A 22,500-nucleotide genomic window follows, 5' to 3' on the forward strand; every position below is an offset into this window, starting at 1 on the left:
TGCACTTATAGGTACAAACAGTTCTATAAGGAGCACTTGATGGACTGATTGAGCGCATTTAGTGCTCTTAAGATGAAACTGTTTCTAAACTGCGAGGTCCCTACAGGAAAGGCTCTGAAGCGTTTGACGTATGGGAGCAGTTCAAATAGCGCATGGCTGAGGCAGCGTGTGCTAGATGCTGTATACCGATAATTCTCTTTCTGATCAGCTGCTGTAGAGCTGTGATTCCACACTCAGATACAGTGGGATAAATACTTGAGAATAACAACACTAAAGCAGCTATGGTACATGGAATAGTTTGGCCATTCCGTGGACCATTACATTTTTTACAGATTAATTACAATCAGATGCCTTAAACTAATACACGATATGCGGTTAATTTCAGTGTATTTATAAAGCCGCGTCAGGGATGTGGATCTAAACAGAAAGGGAAACCACACTGGAACAAAAGCACTGCTTTGACGCTGGGTGCCACCAGTTTGCAAAACCGAGCAGAGAACTTGTGTACGCCAAGGATTTAGCTGGCATGAAAATTTGCGTGGCTTTACACCAAGTTTAGTTTTTATACATCGCGATGTGAATGTGGAAATGGGCGTACGCAACTTTTTTGTCCGTACGCATTGTTTATACATGAGGCCCCTGGTATCTAAATATTTTCTTTGAGGCACACCAGTTTTCTAAAAATGTGTTATGTGTTAATTGGAAATTATTGGTTTCTACAAATGATTGTGTTTTATTGTGAAAAAGTGATCAAAAAAGGTAACTTAACCTCTAAGGTTCTTTTTTGGTGGAAAAATTAATACTTGAAATGTCTAAACTGTTAGCCTTAATTCACACGTGTATCCTGCAATACTTACCTATTTAAAATTCACTCAGCACAGATATGATAAACACAAAGCAAGAATATCTTAACAGTGGCTGATACTAACTCAACTTCTATACCTTATCAGGGGCTAGAAGTCTTTGTCTCACGAACCATCCCTGTTGATTTTTGTGGAGGTGTAGGTTCATCTTTGGATTGCTTCCTCCAAAAGGGCTAAAACTTCAGAATACCTTAGCAAAAGTCAGAAGCTGCCACAACTATTTCTATCAGATTTTAGTATCGCAATGGCTACCTCTGAAAGGGCTGAACAATCTAACAGGGATAATCACTACCCCGAATGAACGTAACCTTAATGAACTCAGTACATCTTGCTAACAATCACTGGTCATTGCCAAATGTAAGTAAACAACAGGGCAACTTCAGAAAATAAACACTCAAACTGTATTTCAATCTTGTGTTTATTTGCAGAAAAGGTATAAATGTTAGAAACCAGAATAATTCAAATCAGGGTTACACAAACTTTTTTATCAGGTGGCTGTAGCTTTGGTTGTTGCAGTCTTCTTAAGTTGCAGTTTTCTTAAGTGTGGTGTAATACTTGGGAGCGGTGGGGCAGCCTGTAGATGGAAAAATCCGACCAAATTGTTTTCTCTCTGGCAATTGTTTCTCTCTCTAAAAATGTCTTTAAAATCATTTAAATTGATAGTGTCTTGCTGGTTGCTTTATGTAAAATGTTACATCAGTTGCTGGCCTGGCTAATAATTGACTGAGTTACTTTTAGCTAACATGAAACATGTTAACCTTAAAGTCTGAAGCCTTCATTACACATATTCTTAGAAGCATGTACAAATTGCTTAGTTTATCTTAAGTTGAAAACGTATACATTCTAATCAACAATGACACCCTTTAACATTTTATACTTATTGTCCCATTCTTTGCATAAACCTCAGAATTTTGTCTAGTCTTGAATTTAACACACTTGGAAAATGTCTTTATGAATATTAATATAGTGATCCATCGCTATATCGCGCTTCGCCTTTCGTGGCTTCACTCTATCGCGGATTTTATATGTAAGCATATTTAAATATATATCGCGGATTTTTTGCTGGTTCGCGGATTTCTGCGGACAATGGGTCTTTTAATTTCTGGTACATGCTTCCTCAGTTGGTTTGCCCAGTTGATTTCATACAAGGGACGCTATTGGCAGATGGCTGAGAAGCTACCCAACTTACTTTTCTCTCTCTCTCTCTTGCGCTGACTTTCTCTGATCCTGACGTAGGGGGTGTGAGCAGGGGGGCTGTTCGCACACCTAGACGATACGGACGCTCGTCTAAAAATGCTGAAAGATTATCTTCACGTTGCTATCTTCTGTGCAGCTGCTTCCTGAAGCGACATGCTACACGGTGCTTCGCATACTTAAAAGCTCGAAGGGCACATATTGATTTTTGACTGTTTGTTTTTCTCTGTCTCTCTCTCTCTCTCCCTGCTCCTGACGGAGGGGGTGTGAGCTGCCGCCTTCAACAGCTTTGTACCGGCGGTGCTTCGCATACTTAAAAGCCAAACAGCCCTATTGATTTGTTTGCTCTCCTCTGTCTTTATGACAGTCTGTGCTCCTGACGTGCACTCCTTTGAAGAGGAAGATATGTTTGCATTCTTTTAATTGTGAGACAGAACTGTCATCTCTGTCTTGTCATGGAGCACAGTTTAAACTTTTGAAAAAAAGAGACAAATGTTTGTTTGCAGTGTTTGAATAACGTTCCTGTCTCTCTACAACCTCCTGTGTTTCTGCGCAAATCTGTGACCCAAGCATGACAATATAAAAATAACCATATAAACATATGGTTTCTACTTCGCGGATTTTCTTATTTCGCGGGTGGCTCTGGAACGCAACCCCCGCGATGGAGGAGGGATTATTGTAATCTAATGAGGTCCCTTGTACCTGCCTGCTGTTTCAGGTACAGAACATTTGGATTATACAATGTCAGCTTTCCCATATGAGCTTTGTATACTGTACATAAGTTAAAAGCCATTATCTATATAATCCTAAAATAAAAACACACTAAAATAAAACACACAAATTAAATATTATGAGTTGTATACTATTCTATACTATAAAGCACAAACCTTTATAACAGCATTACAGGTTGGTACCACATTTAGGCTTGTCTCCTACCTTGTGCTCAATGCTGCTTTGACAAACTTTCCGAACTGATTTTAACTAAAAAGGTTAAGAATATTATGCTATGGACTTAATCTGTGCAGAACTCTCAAAAATTGTTCCTTACCGTATTCAATGCACCCATAATATATTAAAAATAATCATGCATACTAAGACACTGTTGTAAGATTGCAAATTGCGATACAATATAAAATCTTTGTATGCTGCATTATTCTGCATGTTTTAAGTTTGTGTTTTGTACTGGAATCTTCATTCTTTCTCAGGCTGCAGGATCCTAGTTTAATTCTAGTTTCTTTTGATTTATCTTTTAACTGAAAATATTCTGTACCATATTAAATGTGTTTTTTTATAAGAAAAGGCATATAATTAGAAATACTGAAAGAAATAAAATTGTAATTTTTTTTTCTAATGTAACTTCGTGCTAGCTTCTCCATTTATAACCAGTAGTCCTACACATGATATCCTTTGTCAAATCCTTTAAGTAGACCCGCCTATTAATCCCTTATCAGTGATTCTGGTCCAATATGTACGAACCACACACACACACACATATATATTGACAATATTATTATTATAATCTAGAAAAAAAATATATGGGCCTAGTTCTATAGAGCATTGTTGAACTGATTCTGTGAAGCTGTATTTGGCCTTGTTATTCGTAAGTCCCATTAATAAATATGTGATTGCATTATTACCCCACGAACTGCTCAGTAGAGAAGCTGAAGTGACACATACAAAGACAAATGAGTTGAAGACATGTAGCAACAGCATTCCTCAATCTAATTAAACTACTCAGTCTGTTAGCAGCAGTCAGCAAAGCCACACTCATGCATGCTTGTTCATAAGGCTCTCTAGGGATTTTAACTAGGCCTTTCTTGTTTAGTGCAAAATCTATTATATTGTTGCTCCCTGAGGGCTGTAATGCTATTTCATGTTAGTGGAAGCTGCCCCAGTTAAACCAGATCACTTCAATATAGATTACATTCAATTCCATATCTTAGCCACAGGTACTACTGTTACTCAAGTGATGTTTCATTTTTATTCGTTCTGTTATTTAGCATTCAGAAATAAGGTTAAAGAGTGCAAACTGAACTATTTCATGATTGTTTGAAGGTTCTCATTTTGCCTGCCTACAGTATTTCTTATGATTCTTTCGATACTTTTACTCATCAGACATAACAAAACATTTTGACTTTTTTTTCTTCATCGGAGTGAGAAACTCCATTATGGATACACTGCTAGCAAATTGTTTTATTTTTTCTACAATTAAAGAATAATTAAATTTTAGATATTCCAAAGAAAGTGAATACCCATGGGATGGAGACATTATGGCCTCACAGCATTTTTGAATATTTCTTGTATGGCCTACAGCAACTGCTAAAACTTACTTTTGATCAATATTCTGCTAATTAAATATAAATTATACTGTAAAATGTTTTCTGAGATGTCAGTCATGGAAATATTATTACGAGATCAGAGAGTTACAAATTCAAATGCAAATTATGTATAAAAATGAACTGAATTGCTGATTGGATCCAGTGATAAATACTACATGTCATAGAGTAAAGATAGAAAATCTAGTGTTACACATCTATACCCACATTCTGACTGTTACCATTGGCTGTACAATTATGCCCCATGGAGGATTTTTAATAAATAACAAACGATACTAGTGCCCACTTGACTGAAGTAAACACTGTATAAACATCAATTAAGAGGAACAGTATGATGATGAATGGAGCATTGCCAAGTGAATGTGTCAGGGATTCTTACCAGTAATTTAATATTTCCTTGAAAATAAACAAACAAATATCATTGGTATTTTTAGTTTAAATAAGCTTGTTTTAAAATATGTTTCACAAAATATTAAAAAAAAAAAAAAAGTTGCAGTGCCATAAACTGCTGCTAAGAAAGGCAAGTTTACTCACCTGTAAAGACGTTTCTTCCAGCTTGAATAAACTCTGCATCATAATTTCTCAGTATTTGTGGTAATTTAAGGGGTTTTATTTTCTGGAACAAACAAGAAAATAATAAAATAAAGATTACATACATAGCAGTGGTAGGATGTGAGAACAATCAGAGTCTCAGAAATCTTATAAAGAAGAAAAACAAAGTTCTTTATAATATAAGATATATCAAACAAAAATTCCATGTATAGTATGTATCATAGCATAACAGTTGGTTAAAGTCAATATTATATGTAGGATTTGCACTTGAAGTTTTTCCTACCTACAGTATCCACATGATATATTATATATATATATATATATATATATATATTATTGCCTGTATTACTAATTTAACTTAAAAGAGTAGACTATTTCACTGGGTAAGTTACATGTCCAGAGTAAGTCGTAAGGGAAAGTGTTTAGAACTGACAGAATGAATGTGGAGTATTTCACATATTTGAGTTGATTTGCATACCATCAATAGATTCTGGAAGCTATGCTCGATTAGGTACTGTGTTTTACACTTGCTGAGAGGTGAAATCAGGCACTGGCCTATTAGATGGGAGAGTGTTAGTACAAATAGCAACTGTTTAGAGAATAATTTAACCATCTAGCTTTCTAGTATCAATGCAAAATATTTAACGTGTGAGAGCAAGGCATAAAATAAATTCTTGGACATATATCTTCCTGTGCAAAAAGCTAAACAAGCTTGAATTTATAAAATAACACTATACACTTTTAAATTTACAATGTGTTTAAATTAATACTAATAAGCACACTTCCACTTAAAAGACCGATGCACTATACAATAATTACAAAGGTACATTTTTGTACAAAAAAAGTCACAGTAACATCCTGTGATCTCTTACAGTGCATTATAGTCTTGAGGTTCTGACCAGGTCTGCAGCAGAAACATTTAATTCATCTGACTGTTTCCTCTGTCAACTATTTGAACATCACAATATCAGGTTTTGAATAAACAAGTGCTGTTAAAACTATGCTGTTGCACAAATCTGAATAACTTATGTTCTGTTACTATAAGCAACATGCATTGTGACGTCTCTCTAGTCAATGTTAATGTTAACTTTTCACTTTTACATTTACATTCTCTTAGTAACAAAGCTTAGCTAATCAATGACACAATCACTGAACAGGACTTTGATTTTCTGCTTAATCACTTTTTCTTGTTAATTGTGGTGACTCCACCTGGGTTCACCTATGTTGATAGATCTCACTCAGAAGGCATGGCGGTGGTCTTGCTATATTCTATATTGCCCATAACAAGATTAAGGCACAACCTTGTTGCCGGTTCACTGGTTGTCCTTCCATGGTCCACTTTTGTTAGGTACTAACTACTGTATACTGGAAGTACCTCACAAAACCTTTAGGAGATGCACTGACCCAGTCATCGAGCCATCACAATTTGGTTCTTCTTAAAGTCGTTCACTCAGATCCTAATGCTTACCAATCTTTCCTTCTTCCAGTACATCATCTTCAAGAACACACTGTTCACTTGCTGCCTAATATATCCCACCCCTTGACAGATGCAATTCTAACGTGATAATCAATGTTATTCCCTTCACCTGTCAGTGGGTCTAATGTTGTGGCTGATTGGTGTATTTTATATATACAGTTTTGTATAAACACACTGTGGTAAAAAATAAGACAGCAGATGAGAAAAAGGTTTGGGGATTGCCACCCCATATACTGAAAAATCAGCAAAATAAAAAAAGCACATCTTTAAAGATAAGAGTTCACAACTGAACTGAACTGAACTAACAGAGTGACTCTGTTCTATAAGTATGGTGGATAGGAGGAAGAGGTGGAGTCATGGCAGGCGGAACATGAACTGATGTGGCAGAAAGGTGAATTCTGGGTACCGGAAGTGATGTCGTCAGGGTTGGCTGGAAGTGATGTTGGTGGGTGGACCGGTGGTGGCCACTGAGATGCAGGGTCTTCAGCAGAACTGCAGAGGAACAAGGGGCGAGAGGATCAGGTGAGAGCGCCAACCCCTGGTCTGGCTGGTGAACAGCACTATTTGAGCCTTTAAACTGTCCCCCATGCGCATGAGTATGACAACACACATACATTCACACACACACATACAGTACATATTCATGTGCATAGGAAAATACAGTGACCAGAAAGGCAATACAGTTTGCCTGGATTTCCGGAAGAAGCTGTGCAGTGCAGCATGTGGCTCCTCCAAACAGCTGTAGTATCTTATATCTTGGTCCTGCAGCTCAAGTCTTTTCATGAGGCTGAAGACATTAGAAAGTTTAATTCTTTTAAACTCCACAATTAGAAACTAAATGGCAGAAATTTCTGGAAATCTGGCCTGTCACGCACAATTATCATGGGGCTCATCTCTTTTGCAGTGCTCATGAAATGGACACCATTTCCTAGGCTTCTGTTGCTCAAGGTGTTATAGGCTGTGCTTCTCAAAACCAGTTGTCAAGAATCCCTGAATCACAATCTGGGGACAAGAATGTAATTAAGTTTTACTGAGTTTTATTGGATGCTTGAGCAGGAACATTCACTGTTCTGAGGAGCCAGTGTGAGGTTTGCTGTGTCAGTGTGAAAAAATTTTCTTCATGATTTCCCATCGCTGTTATGATTTTGAAATGAACTGTGGTGTTGTACAAATATATACAAATAAATCATTTTAAAAATTCTCATAAGTAAAATCCCTTTAAGTATTGAAAAAAATGATTATTCCTGGATTCCACTGTCACAGGACAACCAGAATCTGCAATGGATCATGTCACATGCAGTATCGACAACTAACAAAAAATGCCTGAAGGTCTGACAATAGGTCCAATCCAAGGTTTACTAAGAGCCACTGCAGGACACTGACAAGAGAAAGAATTATTGTATAATCAATATATTCTGTTGAAGTTTTAAACTGTCACCTTCAGAATAGGAAACCCTTAGGCTATGATAAATTGGCTAGAAATGAAAAGGGATATAGTGAAAGTAAACACAGCATTATCCAACTTCTAGGAGTGACATAGAATCTACTTACCTTCATAACATTTTAAAGGAATATTCACACATTAAGGACCCTAGACAGAGTATTAAATGCTCTTGCCACTTACAAAATTATATACCAAAATAGCAAATATAAGAAACAACTTACAAAAAGTGTATCTGCCATCAATATTTGTTCTACTCAGCTAATCACACAATATATTTGATTTCATTTTTTAATTATTTTTCTAATTAAACCTATATGAGTCAAAGTTAAAAGAGAGATGGACCCTATTCTAGCCACAACAGGTATAAAGCAGAACCACAAAGAATGTTATATTAGTTCATAATGAGCCAACATCACTATCGATTGACTGGTAAATATAGTGATCAAAATAAACAAATTAAAATGGCAAACACCATACATACCTAAAAAGGATATTTAAAGAAACAATTACCGTACTCAGACCCAGTTCAGAGTCAAGTACTTCAAGCCACCCTTATTTTACTCTGCATATCTAGTCTAAGCATCATTTGTTTAATGTTGCACTGGACAACTTGACTGCCCAAAATGGATGAACAGAAAATTAAAGGATTAATGAGGTAATTAATTTTATAGGCATTTTTGCACAAGGCAACTAACATAATGAGAATACATTCAGTACACACTAATGCTTGATAAGAAACTGTGTTTCTTGTATTAAACACATTTAAGAAGCAATTGAATACCTTCCTTGTCTGTGAAATAGGGGTTTTACCTTTCAAAAAGTTCCAAAAGGAATTAAAGAAATAACTAATGCAAATGTTATTCATTTTATAAAGAAATTTACAAAAAATACATTGTCAACTTATGCATCAAACTGATCCAGTGCATGGCAGTGTGTACAGTGTGTATGCAATAGTTAGTCTTATAGAAAAATGTTGCCCTCTTTGATCCTGGGTTCAGCTTTGTGCCAGATCCTACCAGTTATGCTCAGGCTCCACATTAACCTGTTTATGTGGCTTACACGCATTGCCCCTTTTGCATTTTTTGTATTCTTATGTGCTCTCCACATTGGTATTGTGATGTGCTCCGAGTTCAATCTATTATACAATATACAGTGCATCCGGAAAGTATTCACAGCGCATCCCTTTTTCCACATTTTGTTATGTTACAGCCTTATTCCAAAATGGATTAAATTCATTTTTTTCCTCAGAATTCTACATACAACACCCCATAATGACAACATGAAAAAAGTTTACTTAAGGTTTTTACAAATTTATTAAAAATAAAAAAACTGAGAAATCACATGTACATAAGTATTCACAGCCTTTGCTCAATACTTTGTCGATGCACCTTTGGCAGCAATTACAGCCTCAAGTCTTTTTGAATATGATGCCACAAGCTTGGCACACCTATCCTTTGCCAGTTTCGCCCATTCCTCTTTGCAGCACCTCTCAAGCTCCACCAGATTGGATGGGAAGCATCAGTGCACAGCCATTTTAAGATCTCTCCAGAGATTTCAAACTGATTCAAGTCTGGGCTCTGGCTGGGCCACTCAAGGACATTCACAGAGTTATTCTGAAGCCACTCCTTTGATATCTTGGCTGTGTGCTTAGGGTCATTGTCCTGCTGAAAGGTGAACCGTCGCCCCAGTCTGAGGTTAAGAGCGCTCTGGAGCAGGTTTTCATCCAGGATGTCTCTGTACATTGCTGCAGTCATCTTTCCCTTTATCCTGACTAGTCTCCCAGTCCCTGCCGCTGAAAAACATCCCAAAAGCATGATGCTGCCACCACCATGCTTCACTGTAGGGATGGTATTGGCCTGGTGATGAGTGGTGCCTGGTTTCCTCCAAACGTGATGCCTGGCATTCACACCAAAGAGTTCAATCTTTGTCGCATCAGACCAGAGAATTTTCTTTCTCATGGTCTGAGAGTCCTTCAGGTGCCTTTTGGCAAACTCCAGGTGGGCTGCCATGTGCCTTTTACCAAAGAGTGGCTTCCGTCAGGCCACTCTACCATACAGGATGGATGGATGGATGGATGGATGGATGGATGGATGGATGGATGGATGGATAGATTTTTATTTTTAAAAGACCTTTATTGATCAAATAGCAATAAATCAAATTAATATATAACAGGTAACATATAACCAAATTTTACAGGCTGCTGCATCAAATGAGAATCAATTCCCTTGCAGTCCATATTTGATATACTATTTCTTATATTAATTTGAAATGACCCAAAAAAACTTTTCCATTCTTCTAATTTACAATTTAAACCCCCTGAGCCCGTATCAAACAAGCACTTAAAAGTCCCAAATCAAAACTTCAACAGAAACATTATGATGTTACACCGTTCGATTAGCTCATCTATTTTACATCATTATAAGAAAACACAAAAAGGAGAACTTCAATAATGTCTTATACATTCATTTTTAGTTCTCCATCATCAATTGAGCAAAGCAACCCTTTAATCCCCCACACATTTTTAAACAAATCTAATGTATTCATCAATTTATAATACGTATATTCCATTATTATTCTGGAGCGTACATTTATCTTGAAAATCATCACAGCATCAGTAGCCCCTGTCCCAGATTGTTTATTATTTCTACTCTTTAAAATTGCTAATTTTGCTTCACCCAATAAATAGTTTAATAGCTGAACTTTTTGACGATTTTCCTTATTATATTTTGTTCCATAAATGAACATGATATTGTTAAATTTCCCCATTAACCTTCTACATATTTCACTAAAAAAAAATGAAAAAAAAACTAAGTCTCATACATTGCAAGAATAAGTGGAATATAGTTTCTTTTTGTCCACAAAATACACAAGTATCATCCTCTTTCTGCTCAATTATTTTTAAAAAGGAATTGGTAGCAACAATCCCATGCAGAATTCTCCATTGTAAGTCTGCTGTTCTTTTCTTATTCGGGGGCTTATATATCTCCCTCCAAGCAGGTGCACTCCCACCTTCCACCCCCAGATATTCTCTCCATGGTGTGTCACATGCTGTTTTTAGTGCTGCAAAGTGTACAGTTTTTACACAATATTTATAAAGGTCCCCCTTTGACAGAGACTTAAAACTCACGACTTCCCCTTTATGGAATGTCATGATCGTATTATCGGTGAGTGAGGACAGATCAACAGCAGGGCAGACCTCCATCTCCGTGTTCGCTGCTCTGATCGAGTTGTTCAGCCAATGATAATCTTTGGCCATGAATGATAAAAAACTCTGAAGCATTCTGACTGACTTGACCCCCAGTATTGAAGATAGCACTGCTGGGTCAATAAAGGACTTCTTGCTGTCATCATAAATTTGGGACAGTGTAAGTATTTGATGTGTGATGAGTGTTTTAACAAAACTATCACTTAACAACAGAGGACATGAAAAAACAGAGTTGAAAACTAAAGGCTCATCAGCCAACCAACCAGATGTAGCAAAGTTTCTTTTAAAGACAAAGTGCCACGTTAATAAGACTCCCTTGTAAAAATGGGGTAGGCTGGACAGGTCCATTTTGTGAATGTTCATCACCAGAAGTTGTTTATCAAAACCGAAGCCTCCCACTCGGCGGAAGAAACCCATCGCCATCTCTCTCCAACTCAGAGGGTGAGAAACAAAAAAAACCTTCTGCAGAACCTGAAGTCGAAATTGTGCAACTTTAGAGACAACATCAATGAGCCCCTGACCACCCTCTTCCAAAGGTAAAAACAGTACACTTTGTTTAATCCAGTGTAGGCCCACCCAAAAAAAATCAACCAGAAGTTTCTGGATTCTGTGTGAAAGCCCAGGAGGAGGGTCCCCACTCACAAGTTTGTGCCAGAGCATAGAGGCTATCAAATTGTTAATTACAATCACACGTCCCCTGTAAGACAGCTTAGACACAATCCACTTCCATTTGTTCAGTCTCATAGTTACTTTATCTAAAAATCCTTCCCAATTACTGTTGTCCACCCCCTCAGCACCCATCACCACCCCGAGATATCGAAAACACCTTCTGTCCCACCTCATTTCTAAGGGCAGATCTGGTGGTGAACATGCTGTCCAGGAGCCAATCAAAAAAGCGGTACTTTTGGCCCAGTTGATTCTTGCTGACGATATTTTCTCAAATACTTGTTGACATGAAATTAACATTTTAATGTCATCGTTTGATGTGACAAAGATGACAACATCATCAGCATAGGCCAAATATTTAAAATTAACAGTTGGGCACATAGGAAAACCCACACCCTGCAGTCTGCGACTTATCTGACGTAAAAATGGTTCAATTGATAAAGCATATAGCATTCCAGATAAAGCACAGCCCTGTCGAATTCCTCTGTTTACTGAGAATGGGGCACTCAACGAACCGTTGACTTTTAAAACTCCAAAAATATTAGTATATAATAGCCTTATCATATTTATAAAACTGTCCCCAAAACCAAAACTTTTCAATGTATTAAACAAATATCGGTGATCTACTCGATCGAAAGCCTTTTCCTGGTCTAGGGACAGAATCCCCAAATCAACCCCACACAGATTACATGCTGAGATAACATCCCGCAATACAAAAATATTGTCATGTATTGACCGGTCTGGCACACAGTATGATTGACACGGGTGAATTATAGAGTCCATTACATTCCTCAGGCGGTTGGCCAAGGCCCTTGAAAAGATTTTGTAGTCTGTACACAATAGGCTCACAGGACGCCAGTTTTTGATTTGACACAAGTCCCCTGTTTTTGGTAGCAGAACTATGACAGCTCTTCTGCAGCTCAGTGGTAATTCACCAACCTTAATACTCTCCAGAAACACTGTAATCATGTCTGGTCCCAACAGATGCCAAAACTGCTTATAGAATTCTGTTGGAATCCCGTCAATCCCCGGAGTCTTTCCAACATTTAAATTAGACAGCGAGTCGGAGAGTTCCTGCAGAGTAATCTCGGTGTCCAGATGTAATTTTAACTTTTCCGAAATTGTTGGCACACCATCCAAAAACTCAGACATTGCAGCCTCATCGATGCTTTCCTCCTTGAATAAATTCTTGTAAAATGATACAGCAAAGTCTCTTATCTCCCCTATAGTACACAGTTCTTGACCGTTGGTGTCACGGAGCATATGGATTGTCTTGCTCTGTGCTTCCTTCTTTTCAAGACTAAAAAAAAACCTTGTGGGTGCGTCCAGGTGATTCAGATTCTGGAAGCGAGACCTCACTAAAGCTCCCTGAGCCTGCAACTCCAGAAGCTGAGACAGTGAATGTTTTTTTGCTGTTAAAATTTCAAAGGTATCCTTATCAAAAGTTTTTTGAAGAGTAGCCTGTAGTTCAGTGATGTCCTCCTCCAGGCTTTTCATATGATCCACACTCCTCTTCGTCACTTGCTTGGTGTATTGTTGGCAAAAAGCTTTGATCTGTACTTTTGAGACATCCCACCATTGTTTGAGGGAAGTGAATTTGGATTTAGTGAGGGTCCATTGCTGCCAGAAAAATTCAAAGCACTGAAGGAAGTTCGAATCATCCAACAGGGAAACATTGAATTGCCAGAAAGACTTGAATAAAAGTTTTTTAGAAAAGGTGAGCTTTAATGCTACTAGCGAGTGATCAGAAAGACCGAAAGGACAGATATAAGTAGTGGTGATTGTATTCAGAAGATGCCTTGAACAGTAAAACCTGTCTAATCGTGCCATTGAAATGCGGCCACCCTCCCCTTTTACCCAGGTGTATTGTCTATCTGTAGGAAAATTATTCCGCCATACATCCACCAGATCTGATTGCTGTAATAAAGTATGTAATACTCTGACAGAAGCTGGATGAGGCTCAGTACCATTTCGATCCAGTTGAGCATTTTCTGTACAATTAAAATCCCCTCCTAGTAGAAGAATTTCCCCATTAATAAACGATTCCACCACCTTTCTCAATTAATCAAAGAAACAGATCCTCTCTCGACCATTTGTTGGTGCATAAGAATTAATGAACACGAGGTCCTGATCGCCATCTTTAATCTGCACCACCAGCAGGCGCCCAGCCACCACCTCACTAATATTAGTGATCTGTAAATTTACAGTTTTGGAAATCAGCACAGCAACCCCAGCACTGATATGGGATCCGTGACTAAGCACAGCCTGACCCCCCCATTCACGTAACCAGTCCGAATGATTCCTAATATCGGTGTGTGTTTCCTGAAGTAGTGCTATGTGAAGGCCTTTTTGCCCTAAATAATTAAAAACAGCAGCCCTTTTTGCGTCTCCCCTACACCCATTTACATTTAGACTCCCAATATGTAAAGAGTCCATTAATACAAAGCACAAGGGAGTGACCAATAAATTACACAACACAAACGAATAAAAGAAACGTAGAGCTACCTCCATCATAATTAAAGCAGTGATTTCCTAACCCTACTGATCAGATTCTTTAATCTCACTGACTCTTTCTGGTCCATGCCAAGCTGTACGGCATTGCGCATCACCCTCTGTGCTGACACCAGGAAGAGCTGAACATCTGGGAAGTGCTCCTCCACTTTAACTCCTCTCTTGCCCTCAATAAATTCCAAGAAATACCGAATACTTGCGGTGCTGTATCCGCCTCCGAGTGTATACCTTGATGAGGACTCGCTTCTCACGGAGGCGTCAGTGTCACTGCCCTCATCCTCCCTGTCACCCACATCACAGTCACTGTAACTTTTAAACAAGTGGCTGCGTTCACTGGATGGCTCACTGGACACAAGGCTTTTCTTCGCAGACTTCGTATTCTCCGATTTATTCTTTCGCTTATGACGGGGCACTTTGAAACTCTCATCCCTCTCGCTCACACTTGCACTCCCACTCTCCACGGCACACACCTCGTCCATCGGCCTCTCACTCAGCTGCCTTTCCATGACTTGCGCCGAGCTCTGCTTCGTCAGCAGTGCGTTCTCAGCGGCCTGAACTTGTGCAGTTTCATCGGTTACCTGAGACTCGTTCACAGCAGTGGCGACTGGCGCAGCTCCCTCGGAAAGAGCGTTCAATGTCGTCCCCTCACTGCTACTGGTCTCAGGCTCTGTGCTTACTTTACACACTGCACTGTCAGCTTCAGCCGGCATTTCATTGGCAACAAGAAGTGCGCTCTTCTCTGGAGCGTCTACAGACAGAAAGCTTGCAGGCCGATCACACACAACACCCGCACCCTCCAACCGATCATTACACACAGACCCATCATCCTCCATATTGTCCACCTCACTTTCATACTCAGACTCGCAGTTTTCATCGTTAACCCCGTCATTGTTTTCTTTAATCTGAGCGGAGCCACCCGGCAGCACCCCAGGCTCATGTTTGCACTGTGCCGCCTTGTGTCCAGCTCTGCCACAGTTAAAGCATTTCATTGTATCTGAAGTGACAAATACTACATAATCATCGCCCTCTACCTTAAACCTGAGCGCCACGTTTATTTCCTCATTCATGTTATTTAAAATCATATAAACTTGTCTCCGAAAGGAGACCACGTGTTTTAATTCCTGCATCTTGCAGCCAAGTGGGATCAATACTATATCAGACATTATCTGCCCATAACGTTTCAATTCCCTTAGTAAAATATCATTTTTTAAGAAAGGTGGAACATTAGAAACAATAACTTTCTTCGCAGGCGCTGATAACGGCAGGACAGGAACTAATGCGCCATTGATAACAACCCCTTCTTCAACGAGTGTATTTACAAGAGACTCGTCGTTTAAAAAAACAACCACAGCCTTGTTCATTCTGGAGGCGGATAGGACATTTTTATAACCGACAACTTTTCCTACTCCCACCACACATGCTTCGGCAGAAACCTGGGGGTCCACCAGGACCTTTGCGCCATGACGGCGTGAAAGATTTTCAAAAGCCTTTGGTAACAAACCAGGAGCCCTGCCTTTGGACACGGCCATGGCAATACCCGCCAAAGCCGCGTCTTAACAGTAAAAACTATCCAAAAAAAAAACAATTCTAAGACAAAACACTAAGAAAAAACAACTAAGAGAAAGAAAAAGGAGAAAAAGTAAAAGACTTACACAGAGACCTCGACGCCCGTCGGTTTCCCACAACTCGAACATGCCCACCCCAGACAGCACTAATCGAGCAACACACAGACAGCAAGAGAGATAGATAGATAGATAGATAGATAGATAGATAGATAGATAGATAGATAGATAGATAGATAGATAGATAGATAGATAGATAGATAGATAGATAGATAGATAGATAGATAGATAGATAGATAGATAGATAGATAGATAGATAGATAGATAGATAGATAGATAGATAGATAGATACTTTATTAATCCCAATGGGAAATTCACAAGTCTTTGATTGGTGGATTGCTGCAGTGATGGTTGTCCTTCTGGAAGGTTCTTCTCTCTCCACAGACCTCTGACAGAGTAACCATCGGGTTCTTGGTCACCTCCCTGACTAAGGCCCTTCTCCCCCGATCGCTAAGTTTAGATAGCCGGCCAGCTCTAGGAAGAGTCCTGGTGGTTTCGAACTTCTTCCACTTACAGATGATGGAGACCACTGTGCTCATTGGGACCTTCAAAGTATACATACATATACATACATACATATATATACACATATATATATATATATATATACACATATATATATATATATATATATATATATATATATATATATATATATATATATATATATATATATTGTGAGCTGCGAAGCTAATCATACCCCCAAAAGATACAGACGACCCTGGGAAAACCCCTAGGAAACATAGACAGGCTACCTTCACATTTCTCCTTTCCCTTCTGGCCAGCTCTGTCGCGTAATCTGCCTCTCGCGCGGTGCTCCGCCTTCTCAAAAAGCCTGTACGGGCTTCTCTCAGTTTGTTAAACTGATTGCTTGCATCTCCTTATCCCTCTCTCAGACATTCTCTCCTCCTGGGGAAACTGTCATCTCTGACTTGTCATGGAGGAGCATGTTTAAACTTTTGAAAAGAGACAAATGTTTGTTTGCAGTGTTTTGAATAAAGTTCCTTTCTTTTCTACAACCTCCTGTGTCTCTGTGCAAATCTGTGACCCAAGCGTGACAATATATATATATATATATATATATATATGTATATATATATATATATATATATATACACACATATATACATACTAGCAAAATACCCACGCTTCGCAGCGGCGAAGTACTGCCTTAAAATTTTTATTAAGAAGAAAAGTAAACCTTTTTAAACTGAGGGAAAATATACAAATGATTATTTGTTAAGGATCTCTTTGTATACCACGTTGTCAGTTCGGCCCTCCGGATGTAATATGACCAAGCTGTGCGCTGAGCTCACTCTTGAGCATGCAACATACAGTTGGCCATGTGAAAAGCAATCTTGCCTCAAATCAATGCCAACCTTTTGTAGGGTCTGTCCCTGAGACTTATTAATTGTCATTGCGAAGCAGAGCCTTACTGGAAATTGGAGGCGTTTGAATTGAAATGGGAGATCAGAGGGTATAACTGGGATGCGAGGAATAAAAACTCTCTCCCCTGAGCCACTGCCAGTAAAAATAGTTGCCTCAATTAGGTTCTTTTGCAGACACGTGACCTGAAGTCTCATGCCGTTACAAAGTTTCAGTGGCTGTAAGTTTCTTAGTAACATTATTTGGTGCCCCAACCTTCAAAATTAGATTGAATCTTCCAGGCACTCCTGAGCATAGAGTACCTCTACCGGATAGTGCACCACGTCTTCCACTTCTACAACTGAATCCACAGACTGATATGTTTTCAGTTGTGAAGGTAGTTCTTGAAGTAAAATGTGGTTTATAGTTGTAGTCATGTCATTTCTTGGTGTCAGGATAGCTCTCTCCCTCAACCATGACAAGTCGTTTTCGTGGAGACTTCGTAGATTGGGGTAAACATTTTGAAGAAGGCTTTGTAAGGTATTCACAAGGAGACAGAGATTTGTAGGAATATTTATTTTACAATTTTCTTGAATGAAGGTGCCATCACCTTTACTCATCAGAAGAGCAGAGAACTCCCCGGCTTTTTTGTCGCCTTTCAAATGAACCCTCATGTTTATTCTTAAGGTAACAACACTGATTTGTGGCCAGAGGTATGAAGACTTCAGACATGCTTTAACTTCGTCAGCGCGTGTTCCTCTGGGCATGACTGGTAGGGTTTGCCAGAAGTCTCCAGCCAGCAACACTGTCAAGCCTCCCATAAGTTTGTTGGTCTTTCGGATGTCTTGGAGGGTCCTGTCTAAAGCCTCAACACCTCCTCTGTGTGCCATAGTGCATTCATCCCAGACAATAAGCTGACAATGTCGCAGCACTTCAGCCATATTGCTCTGGTTTGATATGTTACACATGGGGGATTTAGTATGGATGAGGTTCAGAGGCAGCTTGAAACCTGAATGAGCAGTTCTGCCACCCTCAAGAAGAGTGGCCGAAACAACGGTCCTCATGACTTGCTCATAAACTGTCTTTTGGTCACTATTTAGCAACAGCTTGTTATCTATAATAATAAAAGGCAAAGCCATCACTGACTGACTGACTCACTGACTGACTGACTCACTCATCACTAATTGTCCAACTTCCCGTGTAGGTGGAAGGCTGAAATTTGGCAGGCTCATTCCTTACAGCTTACTTACAAAAGTTAGGCAGGTTTCATTTCGAAATTATACGCGTAATGGTCATAACTGGAACCTCTTTTTTGTCCATATACTGTAATGGAAGGCAGCAAGATGGCCGTAGGAGACGGAGTTGCGTGTCGCGTCATCACGCCTCCCACGTAATCACGTGAACTGACTGTGAACTCAGTACGTAGAAAAGAAGGAGGAGCCCCAAAGAGCGCTGAAGAAAACATTCATTACACAATTGACAAGGCAGCGAAACAATAAGAAGCGAGTGAGTGACACATACAAGCATCTTCATAAGACACGAGGTATAAAAAAGCACGGTGTAAACCGTAAGTCTAAATTAACTTTATAGAAACGCTCCCGCTGCCGTTTGCAATACCATATTCGCGAGATACAAGTTTAATGAGAAGACACGAGGTATAAACGAGAGTTTGCATCACTTTGTAACAGAGTTAAAATTGCTGTAGCGAGAAACTTTTAACTGCCGGGTCTTAGCTAATATTAAATAAACCTGTGGACATCGCAACATCACACAAGAGAGCGGCTCACGTGAAGTGACTGAACGCAGCAGGAGTGATCACTTCGATGAATCAAACCTGTTCAAAAAACACATTACACAATTGATAAGGTAGGAAAAGAATATGAAACAAAGCACGGTATAAACCATAACTTTAAATTAAGTTTATAGAAACGCTGCCGTTTGCAATACCATATTCGCCCCTGCAAAGCGCGGTGATTTTGCTATATATATTAAACTATTTCAACCATTCTATGATCTGCTTCTCGCAACTGAAAGAGGGCACCGTGGCAGAAGTTAGCCGACTTGCTCACCAACCACAAGCGTTACCTGGTAGGTAACCACCCATACAATCAGATTGTGAATCAGACTACGAATGCCTGCAATGTAATTACCCCGATCTACATGCTGTCAAATGAACGAACCACACGCCGTGGCACAACGTTAGGGGCTTCGAATCTACGTCCGAGGATCGATTCCCGTAAGGGAGTGCAGTGAGTGTGTACGCCTGATGAGCCCACAATTACGGCGAAACATGTGTCGCATACTATGCATCTTTAAAGCACGGTGTAAACAGTAAGTTTAAATTGAGTTTATAGAAACGCTCCCGCTGCCGTTTGCAATACCATATTAGATGACTTTGTAACAGAGTTAAAATTGCTGGAGCGATAAATTTTTAACTGCCGGGTCATGTCGCGTGTTCTTGGGTAGGTACACCAAAAATTTATACATTTATGTATGTAATGGGCAAACAAAAAATGTACCCTAGGTTCTTGTCTATAAGCCGGACTCATGTATAAGCTGGAGACCAAAAATCATACGAATTTTTAAAATAAAATCGTATCATAGATAAGCCGGACTCATGGATAAGCCGAACGTACTATAACCTATAACTAATAGAAGGGAGGGAGGTCAGTGGTCTCACTCGCACCCATTTAATTTCTTTAAGGGGGGAGAGAGTGTGAGATATTGGCGTCTCTCTCACTCCCCGCATGGCGCGGTTGGAGCGGCCGGAGCGCGTTCTTTCTGCTCTGGGCGTCACCGAGTCAACACGCGCGCGTAGCGGTTATTTAAATTGTGATTTTATATGTAAGCATATTTAAATATATATCGTGGATTTTTTGCTGGTTCGCATATTTCTGCGGACAATGGGTCTTTTAATTTCTGGTACATGCTTCCTCAGTTGGTTTGCCCAGTTGATTTCATACAAGGGACGCTATTGGCAGATGGCTGAGAAGCTAGATTGCTTACTTTTCTCTCCACTCTTGCGCTGACTATCTGTGATCCTGACGTATGGGGATTGAGCAGGGGGGCTGTTCGCACACCTAGACGATACGGACGCTCGTCTAAAAATGCTGAAAGATTATCTTCACGTTGCTATCTTTTGTAAAGCTGATTCCTGAAAAGACATGCTGCACAGTGCTTCGCATACTTAAAAGCTCGAAGGGCACGTACTGATTTTTGACTGAAAAACAAACTCTGTCTCTGTCTCTCTCTCTCTCTCTCTCTCTCTTCCTGCTCCTGACGGAGGGGGTGTGAGCTGCCGCCTTCAACAGCTTTGTGCCGCGGTGCTTCGCATACCTAAAAGCAAACAGCACCACTGATTTGTTTGCTAGAGATTGTTTTCTCTATCTATGTGACATTCTGTGCTCCTGACACACACACCTTTGAAGAGGAAGATATGTTTGCACTCTTTTAATTGTGAGACAGAACTGTCATCTCTGTCTTGTCATGGAGCACAGTTTAAACTTTTGAAAAAGAGACAAATGTTTGTTTGCAGTGTTTGAATAACGTTCCTGTCTCTCTACAACCTCCTGTGTTTCTGCGCAAATCTGTGACCCAAGCTTGACAATATAAAAATAACCATATAAACATATGGTTTCTACTTCGCGGATTTTCTTATTTCGCGGGTGGCTCTGGAACGCAACCCCCGCGATGGAGGAGGGATTACTGTATAAGCCGGACTTATGTATAAGCCGATATTCTATTTTTTCATTTTCACAACTTTTTTCCTTAGATAAGCCGCGGCTTATAGACAAGAACTTAGGGTACTATACCCAAAAGCACTGCTGTAGTACTCAATGTATCTTTACTTCTTAAATGTTAATGTTTTACTGTTTAATATCTTATACTTCTTATATGTTGTTCAAATTCTTTTATCAAAATACCAGTAACAGTGCACTGCACGATAATGTGGAGTGAATACACTTGACATGAGCATTCATGTTATTTATCCTCTTTCTCTGTACGTTTACCATTCGTTTGCTCAGAGGTTGATGCGCTTGCTGCTTAATGAGCAGCTCTTCACCCTAGCGTCCCGCTGCTTCTCTTCTTTCGTCGGCATCTTATCCCGTTAAAACTGATTTTTTTTAAAACTTAGTATGTTTTCTTTAATTTTTCAGTTAAGCTGGCACTTAAGTCTTCAATCTGCCTCAAGAATGATTAGCGAAGGTGGTAGAGAATGAAAACGGCAGCCGTACGCATCCGCCAAGGACGCACTGGTGAGTGCAGCTGTGAGTTGATTCTACAATAAAATAAAATAAAGATAAAAAGAGTAATAACTTGCAGCATCACTATTCAATTACACTTGCCTAACGCCTCTCCTAAGGGGAAATACTGTGGGATCTGCGCATCCGTCAAAGCAGCAATCACAGGCCCGATTAGAATGCGGGAAGCTATGATTTGTCGTCTCCCTCCCATGTAACAATCACAGCCCGTATTGCAACGCACTATGTATGTATGTGTATATATGTGTATGTGTGTGGATATGTACGTGTATATATATATATATATATATATATATATATATGTTCATATGTGTGGGAAAGCGAATAGTAGACATGACGTAGTATATGTGTACCAAATTTCAAGTCAATAGGTGAAACGGTTTGCGAGCTACAGCTGATTTAAAATCCTGGACGGACAAACGAATAGCCACGGTAGTGTATTATAGAAGAACATTTTACTGTTTAATAATTTATATTTATATGCAATGTGCTTCTTATATATTACTTCATATTCTCATATGATAATGATGTTAATGTTGTTTATATTGATTTCTATGTTATTGTAAGTGCTCTTTATTTGTGGAAAAATAAATTTGGCAATTAACAAACTTATTTTATACATACTACATTTTATTTTTTTCTCTTGCACTCAGTGAGTGAATCCACTGGGTAATCAGCTATATATTATATATATATATATATATATATATATATATATATATATATATATATATATGTAGATATGTATATATATATATATGTGTATATATATGTAGATATGTATATATATATATATATATATATATATGTGTATATATATGTAGATATGTATATATATATGTGTATATATATGTAGATATGTATATTTATGTGTATATAGATATGTAGATATGTATATAGATATGTAGATATATATGTATATATATGTGTATGTGTATATATATGTGTGTATGTATGTATGTATGTATGTATGTGTGTATATATATATATATATATATGTATG

The 22,500-nt window shown here is 38.9% G+C and overlaps 1 protein-coding gene across 3 annotated transcripts in view; it reads right to left on the reverse strand.

Annotated features, from left to right (window-relative positions):
* sytl5 (synaptotagmin-like 5) overlaps nt 1–22,500 on the reverse strand; it is a 464,560-nt gene that overhangs the window by 285,084 nt on the left and 156,976 nt on the right. For all 3 annotated transcript variants that reach the window (XM_051927103.1, XM_051927102.1, XM_051927104.1), the window contains exon 2: nt 4,928–5,009. The gene's annotated coding sequence lies outside the window, so the exon portion shown is untranslated. The remainder of the gene's footprint in view (nt 1–4,927; nt 5,010–22,500) is intronic.

Source organism: Erpetoichthys calabaricus, chromosome 4 (genome assembly GCF_900747795.2).
Source record: "Erpetoichthys calabaricus chromosome 4, fErpCal1.3, whole genome shotgun sequence".
Lineage (NCBI taxonomy): Eukaryota > Metazoa > Chordata > Cladistia > Polypteriformes > Polypteridae > Erpetoichthys > Erpetoichthys calabaricus.